Source organism: Leucopleurus acutus (assembly GCF_964270905.1).
Source record: "Leucopleurus acutus genome assembly, chromosome: 18".
Taxonomy (NCBI): Eukaryota; Metazoa; Chordata; class Mammalia; order Artiodactyla; family Delphinidae; genus Leucopleurus; species Leucopleurus acutus.
In genome coordinates, this window is record NC_139160.1 from 4,221,772 (window position 1) to 4,231,204 (window position 9,433).

Genomic DNA, 9,433 nt, shown 5'->3' on the forward strand with positions numbered 1-9,433 from the left:
GGCTTAAAAGGCATTTCTTCCAACACATTCCTATCCCTAAAGAGCATCCCTGCTTTCCTTTCCAGCACAGTTCTTCCCCTACCAGCCAGACAACTGACATTAACCAGAGCCCTACCAGCCCTGTCACCCGCTCCCACACCGGTGACTCATTTTATGCGATCGATTTCACATTCTTAAAGAAAGAATTTTTTAAACTATAATTTAACAAATGGCACTTCCTCGGTGCTCTGGTGTTTCCATTCTTAAGGGCAAGTGCGCCTGGGGCCAGTGCGTTCACAGCATCCTCTCTCATCCTGTAACTATCAAGCCAACTTGAAAAGATGCCCGGCGGTCTTTCCTTTACAACTTGATTTCTTTCACAGTAGTTTATACTGAATGATGACCTGTGGTCCAGAGTGAGACTGAAAATGGGCCGTCTGCTCCTTGCCCAAGGGAATGGCAAGTTCTGGAGGAAGAAATATGGAACTGTGTTCCGAGCTGTGCTGGTCTCTTGGGGAAGCACTGGGGCAAATCAGTCTGCTGCTCTGGGGCTCGGGTTTTTCTCCATGAAACAGGGAGCGTGGAGAGTAACAGGTCCAAACAGGAGGACTCCAGGGCCGCTCGTGAATCCCAAGCTGTGGCTGGCGTCTCGACAGAGTCCCAGTACCCGTGTGCATGGGCGAGCTGAGCCTCCCAGAGGGTCTGGGGCAGGAATCTCCTGAGCTCACAGCATCCTCTGTCTGCGTGGACCGCCCACCCTCTGCGAGCTTCACAGGAGCAATACCCAGCCTGATGTGCTTCCCCGAGGACTCTGGCACCCAGGGGTGGCACCCGGCACGGCGGCAGGCAGAGAGGGGGCATTTGATGGTTAAACGTCAGTTTAACTAGTTCATCTACAAAGATGATGTTTACAGCTACAGTTTCTAGTCGACGTTTCCCCCCTCACACCCCACTGAGCAGAACTCAGGATGGGGGGCATCGGGCAGCAGGGAGAAGGGAGCAGTAGATGCAAGGTCAAATGTCTTCACTTCTGTGGTTATTTAAAATAGATTTTCATTGCTTTTTCTCTTCCTGGGGGAAGTTGCTTAAATATCAAAAATTTTGATTTTCGTTATCTACTAAAAGCATGGAACATTTCCAAGCACAGTTAAGTACTTGCCTAACATCGTCCAGAATAAATAACCAGGGACATAATTCCCCTGCTCCTGTTACCTCGCGTGGCTCTGCACCACACAGGTTCTCTGGGCTTGAGCAGGGTTTGGTTGCTTTTGTCTCCAATCCTAGAAAATGTTGTGTTCCTTTGTGTTGGGCTAAAAAAAAAAAGGGTATTCTGGTCCCTTTGAGTCAAGAAAATTCTTTCTTGCTTTTTAAAAACAAAAATTTATCTTATTTTTTTTAATTAAAGTATAATTGATTTACAATGTTGTGTTCGTTTCGGGTATACAGCAAAGTAATTCAGTTATGCATATGTATATATATATTCTTTGTCAAGTTCTTTCCCATTTTAAGTTATTACAGATATTGAGCATAGTTCCCTGTGCTCTGCAGTAGGCTCTTGTTGTTTATCTATTTTATAATATAGTAGTGTGTGTGTGTTAATCCCAAACTCCTAATTTATCCCTCCCCTGCACTCCTTTCCTCTTTGGTAACCATAAGATTGTGTTCTGTGTCTGTGAGTCAGTTTCGGTTTTGTAAATACGTTTGTTTTATCATTTTTTTAGAGTCCACAAATAAGTGATATCATATGATATTGGTCTTTCTCAGTCTGACCTACTTTGCTTAGTAGGATAATCTCTAGCTCCATCCATGTTGCTGCAAATGGCATATTTCACTCTCTTTTTTAGGCTGAACAATATTCCACTGTGTGTGTGTGTGTGTGTGTATGTGTATGTGTGTGTGTGTACACACACACACATATATATACTACATCTTCTTTATCCATTCCTCTGTCAATGGACATTTAGGTTGCTTCCACTTTTGGCTATTGTAAATAGTGCTGCTGTGAACATTGGGGTGCATGTATGTTTTCAAATTAGAGTGTTCATCTTTTCCGGGTGTATGCCCAGGAGTGGGATTGCTGGATCGTATGGTGATTCTGTTTTTGGTTTTTTAAGGAAACTGCATACTGTTCTCCATAGTGGTTGCATTTACATTTGGCTCCATTTACATTCCCAGCAACAGTGTAGGAGGGTTTTGCTTTTCTAATTTCACGATACCAGTACAGGCGGACCTTGTTTTATTGCACTTTGCTTTAATGTGTTTCGCAGATACTACGTTTTTTACAAACTGAAGGTCTGTGGCAACCTCGTGTTGGTCAGGTCTGTCAGAGCCGTTTTTCCAACAGCATTTGCTCCTGTCTTCCTGTCTCTGGGTCACATTTTGGCAATTCTCACAATATTTCAAACTTTTTCGTTACTGTTACGTCTGATTATGGTGGTCTGTGATCAGGAATCTTTGATGTTAACACTGTGACTCACTGAAGGCTCAGACGATGGTAAGCATCTTTCAGCAGTAAATTATTTTTAATTAAGGCATGTCCATTTCTTTAGACATAATGCTATTTGACTGCACACTTCATAGACCGCAGTATGGGGTACACATTAACTCACATGCACTGAGAAACCCCACATTCATGTGATTTGCTCTCTTGTGATCTTCCCTTTCTTGGTGGTTTGGCGCAGAACCCGTGCTGTCTCTGAGGTCTGGCTGTATTTGGTTTGTCTATGCCGAACATAAAGGAGCCCAAAAGCCTGAAAGCAGCCCTGGAGGCCAGTGTCGCCTTCCCCACTGCTTCCCTGCTTCTCTGTCCACTGTTCACCAGGTGCCGTCAGGTCCCCACTCCTGCTCCTGTCTTGGGGGTGAGGGTATCAAGGGTAGGGCACCTACTTCCTCCCCTGTGTTCTCCCTGGCTCTTGTCTCCGTAAGCCAGCACGATGCCGCACGCTCTGTGAGCATTGAATACGTTCCGTAAAGACACAGTGGGCGCTGACATTTGTAAGTGCCTTGTTCATGTCAGCCACCATCTCACCATCTCATTTAATGCTCACAGCCATCCTAGGCCACAGGCCCTATTATTATTCCCATTTTCCAGATGAGGAAGCTGGTGCTTAGGAGGTTCACATTTTACCCAGGATGCACAGCTCCGGCAGAGCCAGGGTTCCACTGAGGCCCAGCTGCCTCTGGAGCTGGCATCTTTACCTCCACAGTGAATCAGTGATGTCATATTGTTCCATTAAGTCAGTGGAGAGGGAGGCAGCAGTCTTGGGACAAAGCTGACCCCGAGGATGGCAGAGCAGAGACCACAAGAAGCCGGGGGGCTGGAGGTGTATCTACCACCCTGGAAGGCTGTCCCCTCGCTGGACTTGCAAATTCCATAACAAATAGCCTTACTCTTTTTTTTTTTTTTTTTTTTGTGGTACGCGGGCCTCTCGCTGCTGTGGCCTCTCCCGTTGCGGAGCACAGGCTGCGGACGTGCAGGCTCAGCGGCCGTGGCTCACGGGCCCAGCCTCTCTGCGGCATGTGGGATCCTCCCGGACCGGGGCACGAACCCGTGTCCCCCGCATCGGCAGGCGGACTCTCAACCACTGCGCCACCAGGGAAGCCCTAGCCTTACTCGTGAAGCCATGTTAAGTTGGTGTTTGGCTCTTTGTAATAGAAAGTATTCTTACTGATATACACTGGGCAAGCTGGGTCTGCGGTCCTTCATTACTGCTGCGTCTTCCACTTACTGATTATTTACAGAGGTGCTTCTTTTCCACAGGAACATATTCATTAATGAAATGTTAGCAAATATTTATCATATACCAATTGGAAATCAAACTACACCAATAGATGATTCAAAATGTGTTCACATGCTTTTGTTCTCGTGAATATATTTTTTTTCCTGTTTTAACTTCTGTGTTTATTTCATGCCCCTAAGAGTTTATGAAACTGTCCGGCTCTACATGGAGAAAGAGGTAACATTCATTTCTTGGTGGCGCACCACAAGCGTGCTGTCTGGGCAGAAAGCCCTTTTACACGCACTTGCAGGCTGCTTGATTTCTTTGCGAGCTGCACAGTCGCAGCCTTGTGCGAAGAGTCCACCACGTTCAGGCAGCAGTGACAGGTTTAGAAATGGTCTGTCTTTGTCCAAGCTGAAGTCTCTTCTGGATCCTTGATTATGTCTAAATGGTGCTCTTATCCTTACACAGAACCCACCTTCTCAGTCCACCAGGAAGCACTTGATTTGTTTCCCAGCCCCGAGGATGGGAGAAAGCAGCAGTCTAAAGGGTAATCACACAGCCAGGTGAGCTGTGGCTTGGGAGAAAATGGGTTTGAATGCTGAAAGAGTTTGGTATTATGCTAAGCTATTTACTAAGGACTCTGCTCAGCCCTGCCTGGGAAATTGGATGGGCAGGCAGGGAAGGATTCCGGACACTTCCAAATGGGGACACTCCGGGTAGCTCTAATTGTCCTGGCTGGAGAGAGGGGGCTGAGCAGGCAGTCATGAGCCGGCAGTGCCCATGGTGCGTGTGACCTGGAGAAGACAGACCTACAGATGTGGGTGAATGAAGGTCTTCACAGCAAGCCCAGCTCTTGTGGGGGGAGCACCTTGGGCTCCAGCGCCCACAGAGGACTGATTTCCCTAGTGCTGTGGCTCAGGTTTGCTTAAGTGACAAGGACAGCCAGCGAACAGGACAACGGGACCAGGTGTTTCCGGGAGGACAGGCACCCTGATGGAGTCTTGACCAGGCGAGATGACCCTGGCCCATGGTCCTGACATGCCTGCACCCCTCTGTGGGTTTAGGAGGGCCCTGTCCCCGCAGAGTCGGCAAGGTGAAGACTGAAGACAGACAGCGGCTGTGATGTTAGAGTCTCCTAGGGCTGCCCTTAAAACTTCATTCCTTGGGGCCAGCCAGACATCGTGTTAGATTCCAAGGATGAAGGAGAATAAGTGTGTGTGTTTGTTGGGTGGGTGAGGGGACGGTGGTCTGTGTTGCGAGTCGAATAATATTTTGCATGTGCTAAACTAGCTTCTTATTCACAGAAATGTTGTCCTAATCCATTCCTAAAATGAGAAATTTCATAACACAAAGTCATTCCATTTGTAAACACCAGGGGCTTGAGAAACAGGCCCACGGAGGGGCTGGGAAGCCTTAGAGCAGCTGGATTCAGCTTCTGAAATCATCCTCCAGATGTGCGCCAGACCCCACCCAGCCCCTGGAGAGTGCCTGCCGCATGGCCCCCAGGCCCCCTCCCGGAGGTTTCCAAGTGAATCTCTCCCACTTGCTGTGACATGGCCTGCAATGTCCAGCTGAGGCCAGAGTCAGCCCACACCTCTGCAGATGAAGGAGCGTCGGGACTTTCTGGAGGAAGTAGACATGGCTTGTGACAATCTTTTGGAAAGAGAGGGTCCCCAAACCGGGACCAGGACAACCGCAGCCCCGCTGGAAAGGCCAGGCCTCTGGTCTCCGAGCCTCGCTCACCAGGTGTGTGCCCGGGAGCCTGCAGGACCGCTGGGCCCCCTGGTCCCTGAGGAGCCTTCAGTGCAGACCCTTCAACACTATTTCCCAATGAAGTTACACACGCAGACCCAGAGGAAACTGACAAGAGTGGAAGCTGCTCATCCCACAACCTTAAAATTGCATCCCATCCCCACTCCTCACACCCACCGGGCCCTAGGAATTAATCTGTTTTTTTTAGCGCAGTAATTATTTTGTGACAGGCACAATTATATGCATTGTATCTGTGCAGGCATGACAAATCTGTTGATTTGTTAAACTGTGAACTGTTAAAATACGCCAATATTTTTGTAACTGCTTTGGCCTTCTTCATTTTAAAAAATATATCAGGTGATTTAATAAAAAGTAAAAAAGGAATCGGGCCTGGCCTTTTTGAACCTCAAAGAGGTCCTGCCTGGCCTGGGTGGCAAGGTTCACCCAGGTGGAGAGAGGCCTTGCTCAGAGTGTGGTCCCTGGGCCAGTAGGTCTGCCTCGCCTAGAACTTGTTCAGAACACGGACTGCGCCTTTGCATAAGATCACCCAGTGATTCGAAGATGTGTCCAGCGCTCTGTCCCCCAGCACTGGGCCCCTCGCTGTTTGGGGTGAAGGGGTGAGCCCCCTCCAAGGCAGCACAGAGCCCCCCAGGGAAGGTGAAGGTCATGGAGACCTGGGCTCCCAGATCCAGCCACTCCTCCCTCATTCACAAAAAATTATACTGTTACCACTTACTGACTTTTGTCAATAAAAGCTCTATGGCAGTTTGCTTTCTTTCTTGTTTTATAAGTCAAATTCCTGGAGACAGAAGGTAGAATGGTGGTTCCCAGGGCCTGGAGAGCAGCGGAGATGGGGCCTTCATGCTTAATGGGGACAGAGTTGCAGTTTTGCAAGATGGAAAGAGTTCTGGAGACGGAGCGGGTGATGGTTACACAACAAGGAAAATATCCTTAATGCCACTGAACTGTACACCTAAACATGGTTAAGATGGTAACTTTGATGTTACGTATATTTTACCGCATTAAAAAGAAGCGTTAAGGAGGTATAGTCAGTGGGACGCAGTGGCTGGTTCCTGGACAGGAAAGAGGAAGAAGCAGCTGTCCTGCCCGGCTCCTCCGGCTGTCCTGACTCACGGTTACACCCTCCACTTTCTCTTCCCAAAGCTGAACACTCTCACGGTCACCAACAAAGCACCTACAGAGGCTGCACCCGGGACCAACGAGGGCCCGGGACCTGATGGAGAGGACAGTGCGGGGCGCGGCTCAGCGGAGCCCGCCGCCGCGGGAAGGATTCTACCGCCGCGCGCGCGTTTAATGGGGGAGGCTGCCGCCGCGGGAAGGATGCCGCCGCCGCGCGCGCGGAGAATGGGGGATGCCGCCGCCGCCGCGCGCGCGGAGAATGGGGGATGCCGCCGCCGCGGGAAGGATGCTGCCGCCGCGCGCGCGGAGGACGGAGGATGCAGCGGCGGCGGGGCGGCTGGGTTCCCGGCGGCCGAGGCCCGGGCCGAGGCGTGAGGGCTGTGGTTTGGCGCCACCACTTCCAGGCCAGGGCCCCGCGTCCTGTGTCTCCCCTTTGTGCTCGCGGGCTTCAACAGCCGCCCTGAAGTGGGAGCTGGAGGAAAGGGGGCCCCTGGGCTCCCCAGGGCGGCGTGGGGTCGGGGGAGCGGCTACTGAGGCCTGAGGGGCGGGGCTGGGGAGGGATGGAGAAGGGGGCGGGGAGGAGGGGCCCTGGGGGTGGCCGGGAATGAGGGGGTGGGGGTGGTGAAGGGCCCCTGAGGAGCAGGGAGAGCCCCGGAGAGGCGTGGGTCAGAGGACCAAGGTGGGAGTCCGTCGCTTAGAGGCCGGGACGGCTATTGGACCTTGGCCTCCAGGAGGGTCAGATACAGACGCTGCCCTACAGGGCTTCTGAGGGGAGTAGAGGAAGGAGCGTGTGGCCCTAGCTGAGGCTCTGCGCTTGGAATCCGGGCCAGGAGAGGAGGAGGCAGCGCAGAATCAGGCAAAGATGCAGAGGGTTTTGCCAGCTGGTCGGAATCTAGATGGCCTTCCCTTGGGCTAATGCGGTTGTCAAGAGAACCCTTTCCTGTAACCCTTGGGGCCCCAGGGCAAGATCCAGGTCCACAAATCAAAGAACAGGTCACAGAGCTCCTACGCTGTCACAGGCCCTTGGCCCGCGCTCACCTCTGCGTCCCCAGCCGTCTCCCAGCTAGTGTTCCCCGGGCCGTGTGGTTACCACTGAACAGTTATCTGCCTGCTTTGTGGAGGAAACGAGAGCACGCCACCCTCCTGGTGCCGCCCACTCTCCAGCAGCCTTTGTTGGGTCCGGTGGAGACTGGCTGTTCCCTGAGTCCAGCGGCCGTACCTCCTGAGCTCCCACACCCTGTCCTGTGTCACACGTGGCAGCCTTGCCCAGCATGCCGACCCCTCGGCCCTTGATCTTCGCCTTAAAACTCCTGGTGGAGCTTGAAGACACTTCTAGCACTTCCGTTCCTGACCCTGGTCACCCCACCCTCCCCGCCTGTTAGCTCAGCACCAAGTCACTGCGTTATAATGGATTGTAAACCCACCTCTCTCCCCGCAGACTGTGGGCAATCCTTGGGGTCAGACCTGCTTCGGTCGAGCCTGGTGTGGGGAGGTGGCGTTTCTTGCTTCTGTGATACGCAAACCCCAGGGCCCTTAGCCAGGCGGTTTCAAGGGAGGCACCGAGGGACACTGTGATGGCCCGAGCCTCACAGCTCAGCTCAGCAGGCAGGGCTGCCCCAAGCACTGTATAAAGTAGCCGTCAGCGCCCCCTTTTGCAGATGAGGACCTGAGAGGTGCCACTGAGCAGCTGCAGTGCAGGGATTCGAAGATGGGTCACCCACAGGTGCTGGCTGGGAATCCAGCACTGTGCCTGGCCAGGGGTTGGTGGTCCCAGAACCTGAAGGGTTGGGGGCGCCCGGATGCCCACTGTCTGGGCAGTGCCCGCCCACCCTGCAGGACAGATGCCTGGGTGCTGGGGCAGGTCCTGCTCTTTCCGTGGTTGCCCAAAGCTCTGGTCGTGGCATCCGCTTTTCCGTGGCCTTAAAATGATTGCTATGTTCAGTTTGTATTTCAGCTCGTGGAAATGAGGAAGAAAATCCTGGTTGCATCAGGCTATAAATCTAGTGTTGTTCACTCCTGATTGCACATGGGGGCAGAGATGTTTCCACAAGTAAAATTCACAGGTGATCACCAAACCCAGGGGTCACCGAATACTCCAGTGTCAGACCCTCCAGAGTTCACAAACACTAAGCAAGACAAAACGGGCCCACAGGGAGCGAAGGAAGAGTAGGGAAGGGTGTGAATCAAATTCCTAGTCTCCACTCCAGAGATCTGGCTTCTAGGCTGCGCTCAGGAATCTGTATTTTAAATTCCCTGGTGATTTGGATACACCAAGGCTTGGAAGCCAGTGGCTTGAATGGCCCAGAAATCGGCCCCGCACCCCAGTAGGCCTCACCTCCCCATAAAAATGTGAGCGGATGGCCCAGGCTACACAGAGCAGCAGAAGGAGTGCGTGGGGAGTCCAGCCCCGGGGTGGGGTGGGGTGAGGCGGGGGGCACAGCGCTGACGCAGCCGGTAGCCTCGGAGGACTTTGGTTTTCCTATCTGAGAGAGAAGAAAATTAGACGAATTTTCCTGTTAGGAATTTATCTGATTCTATGAGACTTGAATTTCTTATTATTCACTGAGGGTGAGGATATTTTTAAAGGAATGGGGATCAGTCCCCGGAGGGGAATTGTCATGTGTTTAGTATCTCTTCCGGGTTCTGCTAAGGAATCTGGCAAGACCTTCCGTCCAGCTCTGTCATCTTCCTTCCCTTCTGATCAGAGGGCCAGTTATGCTGGTGACCCCTGACCCTCAGGCCTTTCACTCTTTGCCCAAGTCTCAGAAATCTTTCCTGACTTTCCTGCTCTTTCTTTCCCTGGAAACACCAGAATGGCCATTTTCAAACCTGGCTGTATA